This window comes from Heteronotia binoei, chromosome 1 (genome assembly GCF_032191835.1).
Source record: "Heteronotia binoei isolate CCM8104 ecotype False Entrance Well chromosome 1, APGP_CSIRO_Hbin_v1, whole genome shotgun sequence".
Taxonomy (NCBI): Eukaryota; Metazoa; Chordata; class Lepidosauria; order Squamata; family Gekkonidae; genus Heteronotia; species Heteronotia binoei.
In genome coordinates this window covers 218,600,842-218,625,747 of record NC_083223.1, presented here as the reverse complement: position 1 = coordinate 218,625,747, position 24,906 = coordinate 218,600,842, and the positions used below count along the sequence as shown (strand labels likewise).

The 24,906-nt window shown below is 43.4% G+C and overlaps 1 protein-coding gene across 1 annotated transcript in view; it reads right to left on the bottom strand.

Annotated features, from left to right (window-relative positions):
* Positions 1-24,906, bottom strand: part of PRKCE (protein kinase C epsilon) — a 563,878-nt gene that overhangs the window by 420,135 nt on the left and 118,837 nt on the right. The gene's annotated exons all lie outside the window — the stretch shown is intronic.

Below are 24,906 nucleotides of genomic sequence, written 5' to 3'. Positions count from 1 at the left end.
TATCTTTTGTCTCAAGGAGACTGTAAGCCGCTCTGAGACTCTGATTCAGAGAGAAGGGCGGGGTATAAATCTGTGGTCGTCGTCGTCTTCTTCTCCTCTCTCCTCAACACCATGAAGAGAGAAGCCAGGAATCCTCTTTGATGACCTCCCTTTTCTTTTTGAAGTCAGCACAGGAAGCCATACAGTACGCTTTGCTGCTTTCAAACTCTTATGAGAGCCTATCCTCTCTCAGGAGCCAGGAGACATTCCAAGCCATTTCTGCAGCTTTGTCCTACCTCCAACTTCCCTCTGAGCTGCTCTAGGACAATTCTGATTTGCTTTTGAGGCAGAGGCAGCCCTTTAAAGAGAAGTGGCTTGGCAGCAGCCACTCAGGTAAGTCCTGCTCCCAGATAGAAGAAAAGGTCTTAGGAGCTCACCCAGCATTAGCAAAATCTGTCAAAATGCACAGCAGCTGCTAATTGTGTTTTAAAAAGAGCAAAAATGCCATAGTCAATTGAAATTAAATTGTCAATTATCTTTGAAAATAAAACCTGGATTTCCTTCAAGGAAGCATCATCCCTGCTAACTAAGTTTAGTAGTACTGCCAGGTTTCATGGGTGTGCATGTCCACATGTGTACATACAAGTTTTGAGCCCTCCTGTAAGAGATGTAAAATGCAAATAATGTAGAAATAAAACAGCTTTATAAATAATGCATAACATGGCCATTGAAATCAAAAGAATCTAAACTGGGTGAAATGCGGGGGGGGGGGGGGAATCCTCTCAGATTTTTATAAACTTGGAGCTGGCAAGATAACACTATTGTTGCCCAAGGGTACAGGCATTTCGCTTCTCTGCCCCTCCATGATCTCAGACCACATGATCTCAATCAATTGCCTTGATGGTTAATACTAAGAATCATCTACCCCAGCTTTTATTTCAACAGGGGCAAGACTGATGCCTCTTGGAAGACCACAGGAAAGGACACCAAGAGAGCACACCTCTCCTGTTGTCTGCCCCCACCTTCTGTATTCAAAGTTACACTGTTTCTGGAATTGTGATGTCAGCTTCAAAGGATGAAACCATCAGGTTTTGTCCTTGCTGTCATTAGGGACAAGTTGCCTACAGGTTTCTACTAAGGTGTATTCTTTTCTAAAAATAGACAACTCAGGTACATCTATTATCCAATTGTGAGATTATCTGAAGGCACCCCCACCCCACCGCAGATAAGAAGCAGGGCAAATCTTTTAAACTTTTTTTCTTTGATCCTCTGCTAGGAATGCAGAGCTAACAAGGCCCATCTGCTAAGGACTAATGGATTGAAGGAAATCTGTAGGAAGGGAGACCTGTGAAATAATCAAAACTTCTGCAAGTGAATGCATTCACAGGCCCATTTGATTAGGTCTGTTAAGTCTTCTCATCAAAGCAATAAATCTGAACAATGCACACTAGTTATATTTTCAAGTATGTACAATGCAACATGGCTAGGTTACAGTTTCGTTGGGAGTAATTTGCTGCTGTGTCAATTGGCTCAGGGACAATCTACATGTTAACTTGTCATAGGAAACCACTTTCCACATGACAACTCTCTACACTCTATGTGTACAAGCAAGGGAAAATTACTCTGCAGTTCCTGTGGATCAAATGGAAAGTTTTTGCACCATGGAGGTGACATGGAAACTTTTCAATGGAATCAGTCTGGAAAGGTGGTGTAGCATGGCAGCTAAGGCTGTGAGCAGCAAAGTCCCTGGTTTCAGTCTCAGATCAGCCACAGTCTTATTAGATGATGTAAGGAAAGTCTAAGCCACGTTCTGCTTCAATAATAATAAGTATTTGCATAGTGCATATTGTAATTAACTCTTATTTCACAAACATTCTCAGTAATTATGGTAAGAGCCTGGCAACTCAGACCAGTGCTGTTATCCCCACACTGCAGACAGAAGACTGGGGATCAGAAAGGGTGACTTTTCTGAGAAACAGAGAGCTAATGCATATGAATCACACTGAGCAAATTAAAATGCACACTAGAATGCTAAATTATCATCAGGGTGGAAATAGGAATAACAAACATCTGGGCATCTATACAGCACTTTTAAATGCTCACAGCACAATATATAATGTTGCAACTTTCAGAACAATGTTGTAAGATAAGGCAGTACTCCTATTATCCTGGTTGATACAGCTAAGAAATAATCTTTAGATCAGACCTCAGTGACTTTTCCTTTTTATTACCTGCCATCCATTTGCACACCACCTGAACAACTGTAGTTAGAGCTTGCTTTTTTAAGAGTCACAGAAAAACATATACTGAGGAAGAGATGAAGTCACTACAGTTTTCTGAAAACAGGAACAGATCCTGCCTAGCAACTCTGGAAAGCTCTGCTCTTTCCTCCGCATTGCTGAATCCTCTGTTCTTTCTCCACCTCCAGGCCCTTTTCCTTCCATCTGCTGGGGAAGATGGAAGCTTGCCCAGCTTTCTATCCATGGTAAAAGAGTCTGAGAAAGCTTGGCACCTTCTGCTAACACAAAGCAGCCAGTAATGTGCCATGCACAAAGCTGTACAATGCAATCTAAATTCTGGATACTGAAGGTGGGATTCTGAGTGTAACAACCTAGAAAATGCTCTTTAAGTTTGTTTGATGCACTCAGCCTTTTACATCTGTTTCTCATTCTCTAGAATTCTAACTTCCTTCAAAACTTAATCCCCGCTCCCAATGCATTGAATTTATGACAACAAACTGTATGAACAATAAGATCCAGCAGATTTTTCAATTAAAGTGATTTTTTAAAAAAGCAAAAAAGCATAATATTACACATTTTGTTGCAATGGCTCAACATATACTTTAAACTATCACTCCTGTTTGGAAGCCACACTCAAAAAGCCAGACACTGGCCATTCTTGGCTTTCAAAAGATATTTGCTAGCCAACTTTCGCTAGCCCACATTCATTTTGTCTGTCATAATTTTGATTTGGAAAACATCCCATCTGTCATCATTAATCATATATTCAATTAATCACATTTCAGAATGCAGTGGCTCAAAGTTCTTAAAACCTGGCTCTATGTCAAAATTCATAGCTAAATGGATATGTAGATTGGGGATAAAATTCGGCACTTGCTTTTAAGCAATTCAGTTATGTAGTAATTGTTTTAAGGACAGTTGCCACTCTGACCCAGAGAGGACATCTTAATAAACCCCAAAGGTACCAAGATGATCAGCAGGAGATGATATCTTAGATCTTCAAATGCAACACAGTGTAAGCAAACCACTACTTTGCAGGACGGAAGGAAGGTTTTCTAAGCAGGCTAAAGGTTTGCTCCTGGTGTTAGTTCACTGGGTATATAACTAATAAGTACCCACAGTGGATGGCTTCCAGCATTTTCCCCCACCCTGAACAAGGGCTGACTTTTCAAGTTGCAATGTGGTAGAAATCAAGTGGAATTAGATATCAAGTAAAGGGGATCACTGGGCAACCCAGTCCTGTTATTCCTTTATACAATACTTTTGGGGGGAAACCTGCTATCATTCTGGGCAAGAGATGTGACAGATCCTTTCTCTGTGTCCAAAGGCTTCTGGCTTTCAGACTTTTGGTCTTAAGCTTTTAGCTCTTCCATATGCCTCACTTCAGTCTTCAGCCTGTATGACTCTTCCTTCTCTGTACTTCTTTGCTGTCAGGCTTGAGAACCTGACAATAGAAATGCAGTCTTTAAAAACATGAAATGTGGATCAAAAATCCAGCATAGATAGTTTGATCCCTCTTCACCAGGAGTTGCAAAACTGATTTAAAAAAGACATGTATATTCCATTCTCTACTATTTTCCTTTCCACGTTTTCAGAAGTTCTTCCATCGTGGTTCACAATGAATCCATTGTCATATAACGATATGATTTTCTTGTGAATTTTCTTTTGCTGTTAATGTGTATATTTAATGCGTATATGCAGTATATGAATATCCTTCTATTACTGTGATGATCGCACAGAACTAAACTGTGGGGAGCAAGAATTCAATGAATATATCAGGCCCAAGAAACAATAGGATACAGATGGCTTTTCTTAAGTCTGTCAGGATGCTGGGAACAGAAAGCCAACTTCATGGGATTGACTGGCTTCCAGTAGCTGAGCTGCCAGTAGTAGGCGTCCCAAATCTCCCGCCCTGGCGGGAGAACACTGGATTTTGAGCCTCCTCCCCCGGTCTGCAAATATTCGGAAGCGGGAGGGGGGACGATGCTTCCCCCTCACAGCGCCGGGCCGCCGCCGCCGCAGCAACACCAGCGCCGCACCAACATTTGGAGGCGGGGGTGGGGGGAACTGCTTCCCGCGCCGCCGCCGCGTCAGCTGACCAGAGGGGGAAGCCCCTGCTCCGTTGCTGCTGGCCGCGCTTGGCGCCTTGGCGCCCGCAGCCACTCCGCAGGCATCGACGGCTCCAGCTGCATTACCACCCCCTGTGCCCTCGCTTCCTACCAGGGGCTGCAGCAGAGCCACTTCAGGAAACCCCTGGCAGAGCGGGCGCTGAGCGGCGACAGGGAAGGGGGGATCGCGTGATGAGGTGGGGAAGGAGGAAGCGAAGGGAGAAGGCCTGGCTGAGGAAGAGGAGAAGGAACCCCCGGCGGCGCCCAAAGGGAGGCCAAGAGGGCCCAACTTTTCTCCCTGCCCCGTTCCCTCTCGTGCTGGCTGGTGCTCCAGACAGGCCGGATTGGCTCGAGGGCTCTTCGCTCGGCTCTCCCGCTAGCGCCTCCCTCCTCGCTTCTGCCACTCACACGCGCCCGCCTGCTTTCGCCCGGCCGGAATCGCCGGCAGCTTCTCCTCAGCTTCCCTCCCACTCCCAGGCCTGGCTCCCTTCAACGCGCCGGCCTTTTCCGCTCGCCTGCCGCTTAGCAATGCCTGCTCCTGGGGAAACATCAGCCTTTTTCTAGGGCGCCAGTCGCTGGGCTTTGGCTTCCCCGCTTTAGCGTCCGCAAATTGCAGGCTCCCCCCCCCCCCGGCAGCCTTTGAGTAAAGAGCTGCCAATAGGAAAGGGTTGGTCATCAAAGCCTTTGGGATTTCAGCCAGATGCAGGACCATGGCAGAATGCAGATTTGCATTGGGGGGTGGATCCACATGTCACTTGAGGACTTATCACCAGCTTTAAGAGGGGATTGGATAAAAATATGGAGCAGAGGTCCATCAGTGGCATAATTGTCCATCTTGGAGTTCAATTATGCTTGTCATACCCTTGTTCCTGGCTCCGCCCCCAATGTCTCCTGGCTCCACCCCCAAAGTCTCCTGGCTCCACCCCCAAAGTCCCCAGATATTTCTTGAATTGGACTTGGCAACCCTAGCCAGTAGCATCATCCAGCAGGGGAGGTAAATGCATTGTAAAATTTGTAATAAATAACATATCACATAAACACCTGACAGACTTTCTGATAAAATATTGGAATCTCTTGTAAGTAACCCCACCACATTGTGTCAAGTGACAAAATACTACACTTTCCTATATGACTTGTGAAAATATTTTAAAAAAACACTTCAGACAGAGACAGACAAAAGTCTGATCCTTTTCGTAAGTGTGTTGGGCTTACTTGTTATTGCGGTACGCTTGTTTGAGATTCCTTTGACAATTCTGTTTTGTCAAATGTAAAGATTGGTTCCTATGTTGCAGTCTTTATTTAGGCAGTCACTTCAAATTGTTCTACATGGCAATTGTCATCTGAAGCACTCCATGCGCATTCTCCAAGACAATCAAAACAAACAAACAAAAAAGTCAGTAGTGATGCAGAGAACACTACTTGCTCTGTGAGATGAGCTGCTATATACCAATAGCTCAGTGCACCCTGACCATTTCCCATCTGGGACAATTCAGAGCTAATTTACGTCTATATACTCAACTGTGTGACTGAACAACAACAACAATATAAAAGCAAGCATCCTGACTGACTTGTCAACACCCAGCCCAAACCCCTGGAGCTAGAAGTCCAAAATGCAGGGAGTGCATTCCTTCAATGATGTCAGCACCCACTAAGAAGGGATTTTTAGAAATTCCACCTCTAAGGTGGTAAAAAGGGGTAAAATGTGTTTTTGCATATGAGTAAAGTGGTATTGTGTGGCTGACAGGTTGCTGCCTGCTTCCACATGCCTCTCTCTGATTGGTTAGCTGTGGAGCTCAACACCCAACCCAAACCCCTGGATCTGTGTAACAGCACTGCTACTGCTGCTGGGAAGGATATAGGGTTGCCAACTCCACACTGGAAAATTCCTGGAGATTTGAGGAGTGGAGCAGAGAGTGGATGGTGTATAAGGAGGAGTGGGACCTCAGACAGATACAATGTCATAGGCTCCACCCTCCAAACAAGCCACTTCCGATGGGGAATCGTTGCAACTCTCCAGATGAGGGCTGGAGATCACTCAGAATTACAACTGCTCTACAGAACATTGTTACTGCTGCTGGGAAGGAGGTATGAATGCCAACTCCAGGTTGGGAAATTCCTGGAGATTTGAGGGGTGGAGCATGGAGAGGGTGAGGGGTGGGACCTCAGACAGATACAATGCCATAGATCAGATTTTCTCCCCTGGAGAAAATGACTGCTGAGGTTGCTTCCCTCCTGGTTTGGTCCACACTGTGATTTCAAACCACCCACAGAAGAAGAAGAAGAGATTGGATTTATACCCCACCCTTCACTCAGAGTGGTTTACAATCTCCTTTCTCTTCCCCTCCCCACAACAGGCACCCTGTGAGGTAGGCAGGGATGAGAGAACTCTAAGGGAACTGCTCTCGAGCAAAACAGCTCTGGGAGAGTTATGACTGACTCATGGTCACTCCAACAGTTGCAGCCCTCACAGGGTTGTTGTGAAGACCAAAAGGGGAAATCAGCTCTAACCTAGAATAGGTATTTTTCATAACAGTTGGTATGGCAATTGAGTTTATAAATTGAGTTTATAAAAAACAAAACACCCTTCCTACCTAAAACAAAAAATAAATAAAGGTAGTTAAATGTTGTAACAAAGCTAAGGTTGCCAGGAGACTTTGGGGATGGAACTGGAAGAGGGTTTGGGGAGGGGAGGAGCCCCAGCATGGTATAATGCCATAGAGTCCACCCTTCAAAGTAGCCATTTTCTCCAGGGGATCTGGCCTCTGCCAGCTGGAGATCAGTTGTAAAAGTTGGAGATCTCCAGGTCCTACCTGGAGGCTGGCAACCCTGAGTGAAGTACAGGTTTCAGGCTGATCTTATATATAGGAAGCATTTATTCAAAAATGTTGCTCCCTCATCTGCAGTCTGAAGTGGCTGAGTCCAGCATCATACTATCTTGTTCTATATTATGTGTGGAGATTGGATTTTAAGGCACAATGATGGCTAAAACACATGCAATGGATTCTAAGAAAAAGTTGCTGCAAACCAAAGATTTGCTGTGGTTGGGCAAAAACTAGCCTTCGAGATAATCTGACTACTGACATACTTGCATGTGGTCATTCATGCTGAAAATTATTAAGAAAGGAATTGAAAATAAAGTGGTCAATGTTATAATGCCCCTTTATAGATCTATGTTGTGGCTTCCTTTGAAACACTGTTTACAGTTCCAGTTACTCTATCCCAAAACTGATATTGCAGAGCTAAAAAATTCAGAAAAGGGCAACCAAGATGATTAAAGATCTGGAGAACCCTAACCCTCACTCTCCCATAATATTAGAAGTAACCCAACTTAGTCAATGTCAATAGATTCAGGATGGACAAAAGGAAATATTTCTTTACTCAATGTGCAATTAAATTGTGGAATTCACTACCAGGGGACATAGAGATGACCACAAGCATAGGTGGTTTTAAAAGCAGATACACGATTCATGGAGGATGGGTATATCAGTGGTTATAAACACTGGTGACTAAAGCAGACTTGCACTTCCAGAGGCAGCAAACCTCTGAACTAGGAAGCAAAATCAGTTGAAGATGGTCTTGGCCATCATGTCTTCATTGTTGGCCCACTAAAGTACCTGGTTGGCCATTACACAAAACTGGTTGTTTGATGAGATGGATCACTGGTCTGGTCCAGCAGGGTTGTTACCATGTCTTATGTTAATCCAGTTAATTTAAGCATTACTTTTTAAAAGTTTCTTATGTGTATAAGTTTCACATTCACTTTAAATGTGTAATAGCAAAAAGGATTAAAGGATCAGAAAAAAAGGATATTTCCACATGTAACATTAAGAATATATTTTGCTCCTAATGTAGAAATAGGAGCCCTGTGGCACAGAGTGGTAAAACTGCAGTACTGCAGTCCAAGCTCTGCTCATGACCTGAGTTCGATCCCGGCAGAAGCTGGGTTCAGGTAGCTGGCTCAATATTGACTCAGCCTTCCATCCTTCCAAGGTTGGTAAAATGAGTACCCAGCTTGTTGGGGGTGACTATGGAAGGCAATGGCAAACCACCCCATAAAAGTCTGCCAAGAAAACATCCTGATGTGACATCACCCCATAGGTCGGTAATGACTCAGTGCTTGCTCAGGGACTACATTTACCTTTAATGTAGAAATACTGTCACATGTGAAATTTGTTCCTAATGTGGAAATGCTTTCATATGTGACATTAGGAATACACTTTGCTCCTAATGTAGGTTCTTCCATGCTAGAAAATTATGTAGGTATAAACAGTTGAATGAACATTTGTCATTTGAATGTCCACAGCATGCATTAGTATGATGGCAACATGGAGAAAATATGAGAAATTCAAACCATGTAAACTAACACGGGCTTATGCTAACTTCAGAGCTGAACAAGCTTCTGAATATTTAGCCCAAGCTTCTGATTTCTTTTTAATCAAAGAAAGGAGTTTTGATCTGATCTCACTGGTTGCTATGAATGAGATAAAGAGGATAACTATGAATGGGATAAATCTTTAAAGGAAGATAAATATGTAACTCATCTCCAGAGACCACTAGAGGAGACACAACTTTGGTATCTGAAGACTTCAAAACACAAGGTAAAGAAAGGAGACAAGTAAACAGTCAATGGACCACAGGAATCGGCACTCATGGAGGACTCAAGGGGTAGCATTGCCATTCCTCTGGTTTGAACCTTGCCCAGTTCCGCAGGGCCTGTAAGACAACCCTCTTCCGGCTGGCCTATGACTACCTGGTACAAGAAATCCAGGTGTAGTTATATTAGAGGTTGCTGTCCCTAATGTTTTAAATGGTTTAAATGTCTTATAATTTTAAATGTATTAATTAATTTTAACTGTTTTATGTTTAAATGTTATTATGTGGAATTCTATGCTGTGAGCCACCCTGAGCCACTTGTTGGGAAGGGCGGGATATAAATTAATAAATAATAATAAATAATAATAATAATAATAAAAAAAGGCCCTCCCCTTGCTTTAGGGTCATCAGAAAGCTGGGCTGGGGGGAGGATGTATGCTGGGCACTTTGTTATTCCCTATGGATACCGATTCTTATAGGGTATAATGGAGAATTTGACTCAGCAAAAATTGGTTCCTAATAAGAAGGTGCCCCATCCTTCATTCTTTCCAGAGGGAAGGCATTTAAAACGTGTGCAGTCCTTTAAATGTGATGGCCAGAACTCCCTTTGGAGTTCAAATATGTTTGTCACTCCCCTGCTCCTGGCTCCATCCCCAAAGTCCCCAGATATTTCTTGAATTGGACTTGGCAACCCTATCAAGGAGTGAATTTTTTGAAATGGGGCTAAATGCCATATTTGGACACTAGAGGCAACAGCCTTGCAGCACAGAAGACCCCAGCTCAGCCTTCCAAGCCTGGGTCAGGATCAGCAAACTGTAACATATATGTAACACAACAGCAACTACTCTCAGTCACCTGCTTATACATACAGGCAAAAATATGGTGTGTTGCACTATGCCTGCCCTCTTAACAGCCCTTGTGGAACAGACACAATGGGCGTTTTCGCACTGACCTTTTACTGGCGCGACCACCCTCCTCACGCCGGCGGATCTGCAGGGATTTCGCACCAGAAGCGCCGGCGCAGCCAAAAGAGCCGGCTACTTCCGTCGCAAAACCCGCTCAAACGTTTTCCTGCTTCTTGGCGGTTTCCGTTTGAGCTGGTTTCGCGACGGAAGTTGCCGGCTCTTTTGGCTGCGCCAGCGCTTCTGGTGCGAAATCCCTGCAGATCCGCCGGCGTGAGGAGGGTGGTCGCGCCAGTAAAAGGTCAGTGCGAAATCAGCCCCTGTGATTCCAGATTTACTTCAGCAGTTGGTAACTTTAACACAGTTTTACTGCTAAAGGAAATTAACATCACCAAACAAGTCTCTAATAGCTTATAACAACAGAAATTGTTGAAATAATTCCAGCTGTTCTCCTACGTATAAACTAGACAAAACAGAGATGGAAGCCTGTTGTTTCCATGATGGTTCTAGTTTTTAAATCTTTCACTGTGTCTTAATTATAGCATTTAAGTTTAAAGGGAAGGGTATGGTTGAAGGCCCAGTCTATTCAGTGCTGGATAGGAGACCTGGTAACGCTTTTGAGCACCACAATGAAAGAAAGGTGAAATATAAATGTAACAAATACTCACTTCTTCAAGAGATATAGTATATCACACAAATGTATTTTATAGTACACACTGAGGCAAAATGCTACAATCTTTTATTTACTTACTTTAGCTTTAAATGGATTTGTCTTGGGTAAGTGCTTATCTTAAAACAAACAAAAAAATGTATGTGTGTGTATGCAAAGTACGTCAAGTCACAGCAAAATTATGGTGACCCTGTAGGGTATTCAAGGCAAGATACATTCAAAGGTGATTTGCCATTGTCTGCCTCTTCATAGTAACTCTGTACTTCCTTAGTGGTCTCCCATTCCCAATACTGGCCAAGGCCAACACTGCTTAGCTTGAAAGTTCTGGCAAGATGGAACTAACCTGACCATATCCTATATTCATGGGGTTGAAACATCTATTGTAGATAAGATACAAATTAATCCTTTCCCTGAGGCACAGCATATTCACATAGGGTTGCCAATCCCCAGGTGGGGGCAGGGGATCCCCTGGTTTGGAGACCCTCCCTCCGCTTCAGGGTCATCAGAAAGCGGGGGGAGGGGAGGGAAATGTCTGCTGGGAACTCTATTATTCCCTATGGAGATTTATTCCCATAGAAAATCATGGAGAATTGATCTGCGGGTATCTGGGGCTCTGGGGGGGCTGTTTTTGGGGGTAGAGGCACCAAATTTTCAGTATAGCATCTAGTGTCTCTCCCCAAAATACCCCCAAAGTTTCAAAAAGATTGGACCAGGGGGCCCAATTCTATGACCTCCAAAAGAAGGTGCCTGTATCCTTCATTATTTCCTATGGAAGGAAGGCATTGAAAAGGTGTGCCGTCCCTTTAAATGTGAGGGCCAGAACTCCCTTTGTAGTTCAATTATGCTTGTCACAGCCTTGATCATGGCTCCACCCTTAATGTCTCCTGGCTCCATCCCCAAAGTCTCCTGGCTCCACCCCCAAAGTCCCCAGATATTTCTTGAATTGGACTTGGCAACCCTATATTCACAGTTTGGCATCTGATTGGTCAATGACCTTCATGACTCAAGTACTTCCAACAAATTCATTCTGTAAACACACACAGTAACAATTACCGTAAATGTTATATAAATGCACAACTCTGCAGGAAGCACTTAAAGCAGTTGCTTTATCTTAAAAGACAATGTTCATTTTACAAAGGATACCAAAAGATTTTATAATATAAATATAGGCCCATTAAAAAAACAAAAACTGATCAACTTTGGCTTCATGCCTCTATATTTCCATCATCGTTGAGAGGAAAAAGGCAGGGCCAAAAACCTTTACCTAGTCATTTAGGCATGTCCTATTGAAGCCATGATTGTGCCCTAAATCTGGTCTTCATGGAACAAGAAAATGTAAACTGTGCTGAGAAAACTCAAATTCTGTGCTCATGGCAAAAGGGGTTTTGTTAGAAGTGGCCTGCATAACCATGTGACCCATTCAGCCAAATGGAGCCCTTGTATTTTGTGGCCTGGCATAGGATTCCCAATCTCCAGGTGACAGCTGGAGATCTCCTACTATTACAACTGATATCCCGGAGACCGATTTCCCTAGAGAAAATGGCACTTTGGAAGGTGAACTCAATGGCATTATACCCCTTTGAAGTCCCTCCCCTCTCCAAACTCTGCCCTCCCCAGTTTCAATCCCCCAAATACCCAGGTATTTCTGAACCTGGAGCTAGTACTCCTAGATTGAGCTATGCAAATTACAGTGATTATGCCAGCATATATTGGCAACCTGCATATTTACATGTCACCTAGAAAGAAGCCACAGAGAAAGACCATGCCCATCCTGACCTCCTTATGAGCCTCCTTAGGAAATTGAGGATCACCAATTTAAAGACAAGAGGGCTGGACCAGGACTGTCAATTTATGTTATCATCCTTTTGGAAAAGTGAGCTCAATTTACATGTTTCCTTTGGAAACTTGACATTTTGGAGAACATGAAGGTGTTGGCAAAGAGCACTTTGGTGGCAAAAAAAAAAAATAGCATTAGGGATCTGGAGGTGAGGAGGATTTGCATATAGGATGAGTGACTGGGTGCTGTTGATGAATGTGGGTTCAAGTTCTGTTCCTGGTGTTATTTTCTAAATCTGTGAACTCTTGAGTTTTTAAACCACACAAGAATAGCATGGATCAGAATTTAACAAACACCTCAAAAAGAGAGATCAAACATAGATTCATATAATTTCAAAGGACCTAACTTTCAGTCAAGGCATCCCATGCCCGTAGGAAAGGAGAAGCAGGTTTTTTTAAAAGCAGCTTGTTCACTGAGCAACACAAATGGTTCCAAAGTATGTCTCCCAGTTTCATCCCTTCCTTAGCTCTAAGCAGCTTTAATAACTGAGCAATGACACATGCTCCAGCTTGGACTGCTCTGTCATCAGCAACTTACCCATCTGTATTGACAGTTAAAAGTCCACCTAACAGGATGAACTAATCAGCATACATCTCTGCCATATGCATGGGGTACTGGGGATTGCTTTATTTTGCCAAGAGTTATTTTTCCCCACAAGCAGATAATTTTAAGATGCACAAAGCTCCTTGGTTTATTCAGGAACCCGGTTTAGAATATTCTGAGTAATTTCACTGAGGGCTGACAGGCATCTGCTTCTTGGTTAACTCAGAGGTAATAAACACCAAGTATATTGTTGCCATTTTATTAGAGCACCCACACAGATTTTTTTTTCCAGGAGGTGGATCTGCTAATTCCAAGGATCTGAACCACACAAGCTACCGAGTGTCTGATGTCAGCACACTTGATCACCTATGGCAAGGAAGAATCACTTCTGTAAACTGGGGGATGACTCATATAGAAATGGTGGTTAGGTGGGCTAGTAAAACTTTTTGTACGCTAATAATTTTAATGACTTTCTGCAAGGTTGTGTTCATTCCATTGTGTCACATAATCTCCAGCTTTTCAAACTATCTACTTGGGCAGAAGGGAGTATCCCATGACCAGCTGTGATCATGATGTAGTGATTATAGTTTTGGAGTAACGATGTAGGAGACACAGGTTCAGATCTTCACTTTACCATGGAAGCTCACTGGGTGATTTTGGGCCATTCACAGTCTCTCAGCCTAACCTACGTCACAGGGTTATTTTAAGAATAAAAGGAAGAAAGGAAGAACAACATTGCCCCTATTAGGCAGAAGAGTTTCCACAGAAACCTTTGAATAGAATTAAAACACACTTTATTTTTTTTTCTCTAATCAAATATTTTACTTAAGTATCTTCTGCTATTGGGATACAAAATTTACATGTGGTGCTTTCTTAATCCTGTTTACTAAATATAAGTCAAAAGAAACATGCTAAATGATAAAATGGAGGATAGGAGAATAGTGCAAGCCACTTTGGCTCTCAACAGGTATAAAAGGCAGAGCGTACATTAAATAAATCAGATCACCCACTATTTTGGGTCTCAGGCAATTTTCTGTAAAATTTTCCCATTTAAATTTTCCCCAGAAAACTCACATCACTAACTAGCTCTGAATTTATAGGGATCCTACAATATAATAATAATAATAATAAATTTTATTTGTATCCCGCCCTCCCCGCCTCGGCAGGCTCAGGGCGGCTAACAACATTTCTTAATAACATACAGTAATAATAAAACCTTTAAATTTAACAATATAAAACATTATTTAACACATTAAAAACCAGTTAATACAATTAGATAGTTTAGTCTGACAGTGCTGGTGATGTTGGACGCTAGTTCTGCCAGTTTATACACAGCGGTCTAGGTCTTTAAGCCGCATTGGCGGATCCTTATTAACAGCCTTCTTTAGCAGTCTGAGTAAGCAAGTGTAAAAAGGGTGGTCTTGCAGGCCCTGCGGAACTGGTCAAGGTTCCGCAGGGCCCGCACCTCCTCAGGGAGTTGGTTCCATAGGGCAGGGGCCACGGTTGAAAAGGCCCATGCTCTGTTATTTTGATGTTTAATCTCTTTCGGCCCAGGGATAGCCATTAGATTTTTCCCAGCTGACCTCAGTGCTCTCTGGGGTTCATATGGGGAAAGACGGTCCCTCAGGTAGGCGGGTCCTCGGCCATATAAGGCTTTAAAGGTAATGACCAACACTTTGTACTGGACCCGGTATATAATCGGCAGCCAGTGCAGTCCACGTAGCCCCGGCCGTATATGTTCCCATTTCGGGAGTCCCAACAACAGCCTGGCTGCCACGCTCTGCACTAGCTGCAGCTTTCGGGTCCGGCAGAAAGGTAGCCCCAAGTAGAGGGCATTACAGTAGTCCAATCTTGAGGTGACCGTTGCATGGATCACTGTTGCGAGGTCCCGGCACTCAAGGAAAGGGGCCAACTGCCTTGCCCGCTTCAGGTGGAAGAATGCTGACTTGGCAGTGGCCGCTATCTGGGCCTCCATGGATAATGAAGGCTCCAGTAGAACACCCAGGCTCTTTACCTGGTGCGCTGCTTTCAATGGCGCACCGTCGAAGGCCAGGAGAGCTATTCCCCCTCCCAGAGCGCCGCGACCCACACAAAGGACCTCTGTCTTCGCTGGGTTCAACTTCAGCCCACTCAGCCTAAGCCACGTTGCAACAGCCTGTAAAGCCCGGTTGAGGTTCCCTGGGGCGGAGTCGGGCCGGCCGTCCATTAACAGATAGAGCTGGGTGTCATCTGCATATTGATGGCAACCCAGCCCAAACCGCCGGGCAATCTGGGCAAGGGGGCGCATATAGATGTTGAACAACATCGGGGAGAGAACTGCTCCGTGAGGCACCCCACAATCCAGTGTGTGTTCACAATATATGTGTTCAAGTGTGCGCTCGTACACAAATATACACTAATCATTCCAAAAGACAGGCAGTATTGTATCTTCCTTTCCAGGGCCCTTTCCACCTTCCTAATTTTGTGTAGAGTGCCATGACTCTTCACTTGCAAGGTGCACATTATAATGGAGCAGATCACCTTCCCTCACTATGCTTTCCTTCCATTACACTCAGCAAGTCAAAGTTAACCCTTGCTTATTTTAAGCCTACGGTGTTCCATGTTTGCCTTCATGTGCATGGCTGAAAGCGTTTTTCCTTGATATTCTGTAGATCTAAAATTATAAAAACTGTGCAAAGCAAAGAATATGCAGAGTAAGGGAGCACTCAGCAGTGAAATTATAAACAAAAATACCCCTAAAGAAAAGAGGGCTGGGTATCAGCAAAAAAGGGTTTGGACTATTGAAAATAGGAAGAAAGGAACCAAAGCTTTCAGAGTGAAGGGTGTTGTCACCAAGGTCAGGCTGGGGTTGGATGCATCTGAATCAGATCTGGAGGGTAAATTCTTCTGCTTAAAAGTCCTCAAGGCAAGTAGTCTGAGCTAGAAGTTGGAATGACTGGAGCTTGAAGTACAGCAAACAGAAGGCACTGGTTTGTTGTTTAGGTAAAGGGATAAAGCCAGACTCTTACTATAACTAGCCAAATACTTTATGTAGCCTGCTGGTTGCTGGAATTGATGTTATACACACCTCTGGTTGGATTCCAGCATCAGTGTCCTGGTTGAAGCCCTGCAAACTCTGGTACATTTTTTTATTTATTTATGGGATTAATTTCTATCCTGCCCATCCCATCAAGGAAGACTCATGACAGGTTACAAACAGAAATATAATAGAGTACATAATTAAAAACATTTTAAAAAATCAATTAAACAGTATGCAATATGCAGTTATTAAAATGACAAGATGGTGGTATCTACCTAAGTCTGTTCAATAGCATTTCGATGTTCTGTTCAGTTCATAAGTATAACTCACATGAGCAGCTAAAAACAGGTCTGGGTCAATTTACATATTATGTCAATGAAGTATCTGACTGTCAGAATGGGCCTGGGTATTAAAGCAGACTGGTATCATTCTGGAAAGAAAATGTATGAGATGAAGGGTAAAAGGAATCCTGGCAAAGTTTTGGAAAGCACAGGCCAAAGGGTTGGAGGTAGACCCACCATGATACAACAAGCCAAATGAGTTGAGTCAGGAGGTGCTAGGAGATCAGTCCTGGTAGACTCAGCACAGGGTAGGGACAGCATTTCCCTATCTTGCTGTTCAGGGCACCAGACTGTGTACAGGCTCTGCATGGTTTCTATCATGCTCACAGGTTGAGCATGCCCCACCCCAGCTTCTCAATTTGGGTCCAATTTAGTACCTCTCACAAGTCCAAGCAGTGACTAAGTGGATATCAGAAGGAATATACATCAAACTGGGGAGCTGTTATCTCTTGGGTTTCTATTCTTGGGGGATTCTACTGCATCATGATCTATTTGCTTCTAACAGCATGTTCTAAATGCTAACTAGCAGGCAGCATTGCCTCACATAATAGTGCCATATGGAGTTAGCATCTGATACTGCTTGAATATGACTCTTTCTGTGTCAAAAACACGTCAAACAGTACTGCAGATTATGCTGTGGCATTTAAATAGTAATCATTTGATGGGGAAGCTAAATTAAAAATGTGTTGCATGTTGAATGAATAAATTCTTCCATCAGGAATAGGAGGGGGGAACATACACATTTAGCCACTGTTAGCGACAGAAACCAAGCTATGCAAGTGACATCCTCTGTGATGTACTATGAAAATCAACTCTTGTTTTTTTAAAAGAAAACAGGAATTAGACTTGGGTCATACTCCAACTCAGGTCACTGATTTCAGTGGGCTGAGCCAAGCCCAGCTTCATGTTGGGCAGTAGTCTCAGTATGAGATTCACAAATCAGCTAAACTATGGTTTACTTTACTGAGGTTTGTCAAGGTAGGAGCACCCAAGGAAGCAGCAGCCCCCATGCAAATAAAGGTGTGTATAAAGAGGATCTCAGTAATGTGGATTATCCACTTTGAGGAACAAAGTTGATTTATTGGGAAGGAAACTTCTTATATGCACAGCTGCACAAATACGAGAAGATAAATCAGCACTGGGAAAAGGACCCATTCTAATTATCCAAATAACATGCTGCATTTATCGAAATAACAGTCAACGTTTTCCATCCTTGCAATTTGTTGCTGCATTGTTAGCTACAAAGGAGATAGTAGGATATAAATGTTTTACATAAAATTTTCATTAAAAAAATAGCACAGTGGCCTGTTTTGAACAAGAAAAGGCATTCTGGAGAGTGCAAGCAGCAAGAGAGAAGGCACAGACAGTGTTGTTAATTGCCAGCATTTACAAATAAAGAAGCTGGTAGTATGTGTTGGAGAATATTTAAAAAAGAAAAAAACATTTATAGCAGCATATACAAATATCCTAAGATGGGTAAAAATTACATTTCACAAACTAGCATCATTGGTGAGAAAGTCCAAAACCAACCCTTTCCCTACAATATGGGCTGCTTATATCATGGATAACTGGGTCTACACACAGATCTGATCCCCTATACTCCTCCAAAAGTTCAAGATGAAAGCAAATGTCACACAGGAAATGTATGTAATTCTCAGCTGGCTTGAGGGATACAAATAATCACCATCCCCAGGTCAAAAGAAGGTTGGGATATCTTTCATTAAAAACTGGAAAGAGAATGGGTATGGTATAGTCAATCACATACAGGACTGCGGACAGACTGACTTCAATGGATTGTACTGTGAGAGTGTCAGACTGCTGGTGTCAAAACCATGCTGCATGTCTTTGGGGCTGCTAAGGGTTGCCTCCATGATTACTCAGTGAAAGAAACTGAATTTCAGGATTTTCCTAGTGTTCCCCTTCCTCAGCAATCCTGATAGTTTGCTTCTTGTGCAGTCTTTATAGCCATGTGGGCCGGGATCCTGCACTGGGAAGGGAAAAGGCCAAAATTGCTCACTCTTTCCTCTTCCAAAAGCAGAACTCCACTGCAAAAATAGGAACTGCACTGTAACCTGCCCTGTAACCTTCCAGCCCTCATGGCTTGTTACTTCATGTGGGAACTACCTGGGGACTAGATTTTCCTAGGGTTGGAAAAGACAGGTGGTGGGAGAGGAAATCAAGGAAGATCTGCAGTTCTTCTGCCATAAGAACATGAGAAACCATGTTGGATCAGGCCAATGGCCCATCCAGTCCAACACTCTGTATCACACAGTGGCCAAAATACACACACACACTGTGGCTAATAGCCACTGATGGACCTCTGCATATTTTTGTCCAATCCCCTCTTGAAGCTGGCTATGCTTGTAGCTGCCACCACCTCCTATGGCAGTGAATTCTACATGTTAATCACCCTTTGCATGAAGAAGTACTTCCTTTTATCTGTTTTAACCTGACTGCTCAGCAATTTCATTGAATGCCCACGAGTTCTTGTATTGTGAGGAAGGGAGAAAAGTGCTTCTTTCTCTACTTTCTCCATACCATGCATAATCTTGTAAGCCTCTATCATGTCACCCCGCAGTCGACGTTTCTCCAAGCTAAAGAGCCCCAAGCATTTTAACCTTTCTTCATAGGGAAAGTGTTCCAACCCTTTAATCATTCCAGTTGCCCTTTTCTGGACTTTTTCCAATGCTATAATATCCTTTTTGAGGTGTGGTGACCAGAATTGCACACAGTACTCCAAATGAGACTGCACCATCGATTTATATAGGGGCATTATGATACTGGCTGATTTGTCTTCAATTCCCTTCCTAATAATTCCCAGCATGGCGTTGGCCTTTTTTATTGCAATCGCACACTGTCTTGACATTTTCAGTGAGTTATCTACTATGACCCCAAGATCTCTCTCTTGGTCATTCTCTGCCAGTTCACACCCCATCAACTTGTATTTGTAGCTGGGATTCTTGGCCCCAATGTGCATTAATTTGCACTTGGCCACACTGAACCTCATCTGCCACGTTGATGCCCACTCACCCAGCCTCAACAGATCCCTTTGGAGTGCCTCACAATCCTCTCTGGTTCTCACCACCCTGAACAATTTAGTGTCAGCTGGACCCTTCAGCTGGACCCAACCAATGGTCTCTACGCCTCACCTTTTTCACAGGTATTCTGCCTTAAGTTGTTTAAGATAGTTGGGATATTAAAACAACAACAACAACAGATTTATATCCCGCCCTTTACTCGGAGTCTCAGAGGAGTTTACAATCTCATTTCCCTTTCCCCTCTCCACAACAGAGGTAGGTGGAGCTGAGAGAGCTCTTTCAAGGACTGCTCTTGAAAGAACAGCTTTGAGGGAACTGTGACTGACCCAAGATCATTCCAGCAGCTGCATGTGGAGGAGTGGGAAATCAAATCTGGTTCTCCCAGATAAGAGTCCGCACATTTAACCACTACACCAAACTGGCTCTCTGTGAAAATTTAAAGGGAGCTGCAAATGAGATCAGACAATGGAGACCACTGACTGACTACAAAACTGGAATTCATAAAGCAACCCCTCTAGAAGGCTGTTTCCTTCCCCCATTGCTTAATGATGGACATTTCTAGCAAACTGCAGATGATTAACATGTTAGCTGCCTGGTAATCTGGATGCTAATTGTTCTGCGCCTTGCCAGAACAGACAAACCCAGCCTCCAGAGCTCCAACTCCAAACTTTGCATCCTTTGTAAAGCAATTCTTCTTTTGACCATAGGGTTAGAGAAGCTCCTATCACTGGGGAAGATGACACTGGTATTCCTGCTGCATCTTCCCCATTTTGTCAAACTGAACATATGTTTCCAGAAAGTCCCCAAAGGCACTTGAAGAGTGTTTACTATACAAGACATAATGTGTGAATAGATAACAGTTTGTACAGGAAATTATTCAAAGTCAGCTGACAATATTACTTCAGTAGCTTCAGCTGTGGAAGCCATCATGCACATGCACACACATGAAAAAGAGAAAAGGAAAAATTGCCTGCCAAATTTGGGTCCCTTTAATGAAATCCAGAGAAACTGCTTGCTTTCAGTCTCTCTCTCTCTTTCAGACATTGGCACAAAAAATCCAACAAGAGGCAAGGCTGCATTATCAAGGGTCTGTCAAACCAAAGCAGAAATCTCTCTTTACTGCTAAGCAGAACAGAATGGTCAGGGTTACTAGCTCTCCTGTCAGCTCCAATTTAGCTATCCAGAAACTGCACTGGAGACTGCACATTCCTCACATCTGTACCTAAATGGAAGGGATTAACCTACAGATTCCTAGTGACCAACATGCCAAGAAGGATAAGCACAGAAAAGCCATGTATCTATCTGATTGTTCACTTGTCTTTTACATGCATTCCTACAATAGTTGCATTTTGAAAGAATGTCTGAGCTCCTGAGCTTGGAAGAGTTTCCCAGCACTTTTTGGACATGTTCCCATGGGAGACTTTGGATTGGTCTTTTAAATTAAAGCCCCATTCAGAGGCATCTGAACCACATCTCCATGGCATAAACCAATAATGTTGAAGTTCCAGATGAACAAAGCTGGAGTCCAGTTGCAGCTTAAAGACCAACAAAGTTTAATTCTGGGTATAAGCTTTTGCGTGCATGCACACTTCTTCAAAACAGAAATTGCAAATGGCTGTATTGGCCTGCAGTAAGGGAGTTAGGTTTGAGTTCAGTAGGTGAATCTCAGAACCAGCCACATGGTGGGGCTGATCTTATAAGGCCTTTCCACACTTTTGGTACCTTACCAGCAAGGAAACAACTAGATAGGAAAGACCCACACAATCTGCTTCAAGCCTTGCCCCCCCCCCTCAAGTTTTGAAGGGCCTCCAGAGCAAGGTCAGAGTGTTGCAATGGGTATATATCTATTTGGACTCACAGTCAAAATGAGCATCTATTGCATAAGGCCCATGTCAAGTAACACATTCCCTCCCTGTGCCCTGTGGTACTTTTGCAACATTTGTATACAGCTATTCTTTCTTATTCCTTTTTTCAAGAGGAAAAAGAATGGATGCGTTTCTGTGTATCAAAAATGAAATACCTCCCTTTGGAAACTGACAATGCTGGCAGCTGCTCACAATCTGTTGTAGTCAGCCACACACCTCCTTTGGTTCTAGAAGAGGAGAAGCAGCTGCAACAAAGAATCTTGAAAATGAGTGAGTTTTCCCCTCAAGAGAAGCTTCAGCCTCATCCATTACATCTATCTAATAGTAGCGAAATCTGAGAATACTTAAATCCAGTGACTGGAGCTATGAATAGGCAAGGCAGATCTTTCTACAAATTTGAAAAGGACCCCAGGTTTGCAGAAAAACATTAATTCTTTTTTTTAAAAAAATCCTGAAAATAAGAACAAGAGCATATAGGTTTAAGCAATGGACTCCCTCAGTTGCTGTTGCTAGGTAACCACAGATTCCAGGCTTGGTTCTGTCAGTAAAAGGCAGGGGGAAGGAACTGGGCCCTTTCCAGGCCTATTTGGGTATTTGAGGAAGAACTCATCAGGGTCAGGCCTCATTAAGGCTACCAGCTCCAGGTTGGGAAAATCCTGGAAATTTTGTGGTGGAGTCTGAGGAGGGCAGGGTGAGGCCTCAAGAGTATACAATGTCAAAAAGCTCCCCCTCTAAAACAGCCATTTTCTCCAGAGGGACAGATCTCTGTTGTCTAAAGTTCAGTTGTGGTTCTGGAAGATCTTTTGGTCCAACCTGGAGGTTGACAACCCTAGGCCCTGCAGCAATCTCTGAGTGACTTGAAACCACATGACTTGCATGACTCAACTAGACTTGGCTGCTTGCTATTGTTCAACAGCAGCCACCTTATAAAAGTCAGTGTGGTGTAGGACTTAGAGCTTCAGAGAAGGGTCTAAGAAACCTGGCCTCAAATCCCCATCTTGCTTTGGAAGCTACAGTTATCATCCCCCATGTCCCAGTGGAAGCTAGAGTTATCATCCCCCATGTCTCAGCGGGGGTTCCTCTGGTTTTGAGGGTTGCAATCTGCCCCAGTCAGCTGGCAGGTGGGGGGAACTCCATCCCCAATGAATTCATGGATTGGAATGCAAAGGAGTGTGCTGTGTCCACTCCATTTCTTCCCCGAAGCAATTAATGGTATTCTTTAATTGCTTTGGGGGCAAAATTCACCTCTGCACTCCAAACTGCAGATTTGTGACTTGGAGTACACATGTGCGTGCCACCCCCTCCTCCACTTCTTCCCCAAACTGGGCCACAGTTCCCCCTATGGACATAGGCAGGGCAAAAAAAAGGGAGGGGGATGCACCTTTGCACTCCAAGCCTTGAAATTGCAGCTTGGAGTGCAAATGTGTGTGCCCCCTGCTTCTTCTCAAAATAATTTAAAGGGATCATTTAAATGCTTTGAGAAAGAAATGGGGGGCCTGGTTTGGAGTGCAAATGTACATGCCCCTCTCCCTCCCTCCTATAAGATGTAAAGGGTCCTTGGGCTTTGGGGAAGAATCAGGGGCAGCACACACCTGTGAGCAGCCCTGGTCCTCAACATGTGTGACATCATCGTGTTGGGGCTGTCCCTGCCCCTCCTGGACAGCCCTCCCCCAAGTCCCCTGCTGGGGATTTGGAGGGACTTGGCAACCCTAGTGGAAGCTCACTGGGTGATTTTGGGTCAGTCACAAACTGTTTAGCTTGACCTACCTCATAGGGTTATTGTGCAGATAAAAAGGAAGATAGAAAAATAATATAAGCTGCTTTGGGCCCAATGTGAACAAAGGCAGGGTATAAATGAAGTTAATAAATAAGCAGTATAGCTGGAGATGGGAGGCAGATAAAAGGTAGGCTGGTAAATGGCTGAGAAGAAGAGAATAAGGCAGGGAAAGGGCAAAGGATATGGGGGTTGCGAAGAGGAGGGAAAGAAGAAATAGTGTAGGAGGTAGATGCGGGGGAAAGTAAGGTGCCTCCCCACAAGTCTTTGAGGGTTTCCTACCATGCAGGTGAGCCTAGCATAGTGGTGGATACCAGACAATTGGATCACAGGGTTTTTTTGTAGAGGTTGTGGGGGGAGCAAAAGCTCAAGACAGAAGGGCAGGTAAAGGTAGAGTGTGGCAACTGGGAGGGATGGAGATAGTGCTGCCAACTCCAGGTTAGGAAACTTCTATATATTTGGTGGGTAGAGCCTGGAGATAGTGGGATTTAAGGAGGGGAGGAACCTTAGAAAGGAATAATATGGTATTATTCCTTTCTAAGGTCCCTCCCCTCCTTAAATCCCACCCTCCCCAGACTTCACCCTCCAAAGAAGCCAGAGCCTCCATGGGAACTAAGGTTGCCAACCCTCAGGTGAGAACTGGCAATCTCCTGGAATTACACCTGATCTCCAAATGACAAAGATCAATTCTCCTGGAGAAAATGGCTGCTTTGGTGAGTGGACTCTGCAATTACACCCTACTGAGGTTACTTCCCTCTTCAAACCTTGCCCTCCAAAAGTTCCAGTCAGAAATCTCCAGGAATTTCCCAACCTAGAGCTGGCAACCCTAAGGAAGAATTGATCTCTGTAGTTAGGAGATCCACTATGATTTTAGGAGCTCTCCAGGCCTGCCCTGGAGTTTGGAAACCCTCAAAGGAGAGAAGTAAGCAGGGAAGGGAGAAAGCCTAAGGGGGCTTTCAGGATTCATGCCTTGAAAGTGACAAATGGGAAATTTTTCCTCTTGAAAACTGAGAAAGAATGGCCTGAATGCTCTTCTGAAGGCTGCCCTGAAGATATGATATTTTTTTTCTTGATAAGGAAAGACCAAGCCACAATGAGTTCTGGAAGCACTGTAAAAGTTTCTTATTTGAGCTAAACTTTCAAGGGAGACTTTTGTATGATTTATCCTGCTTATGGACTCTAGCTTGCTGTAATAGAATAGAAAAATTCAACACAAATATGATAGCTCTTATTCAGTTTTCTGTAGCAGACCACTTGCCAGATGTACCATTAAAAAAAAGAATTTTTCCTATCTTGGAGGTTGCAAAAACCTGATATAAAATTTAAATTCTTTATTACTTTATTACTTTCTGAAAATTACCCTACATAAAATAAGAAATTTACCCATGCAGCAATGTGCACAAATATGATAGCAAATTATGCAAATGTATTAATTTGACTTCACTGCTAACTAAAGCCAGCGTGTGGTGGTATAAACCTGTTCCTGGACTGAACCAGTTCAGATTACAGGTAGCAGACTGCACAAGAGAGTGCTCAATCTCCCTCTCTCTCCCTCTCTCTCTTTTTCTAAAAAATCCTTTTGTATACACAGAAGAAGGCTAGGTGTTAGCTCTTCTTACTGACAGCTAGATTTATATAGAATAAATATTCATTGTTATGATCCTGCTGCAGTCCAGAAAAGAAGCTTTACCATGTGATAAGTTCTTTATATCATTGGTAAACTGGCGCTTTCATTCTCCCCAAAAGACATAGTCTGTAAGTGTTTAACTGATTTTGAGATATGCTTTTATTCATTCACCTACTTTACAAGGACATTTAGCCAAGAGTCAGTTATCTGACCAGCTGATAGAATAAGAGACAGTTCAGAATGGGGCTGAGATGTTGGGTGGGTGTGATTCTCCATTAACTTCTAATACTCTACTTTTCAATTTCAAAATGATAGGTGTAAGTTAAAATGAGAAATGACAGCAAAGTGCTTTTGGTATCAATGATTAACT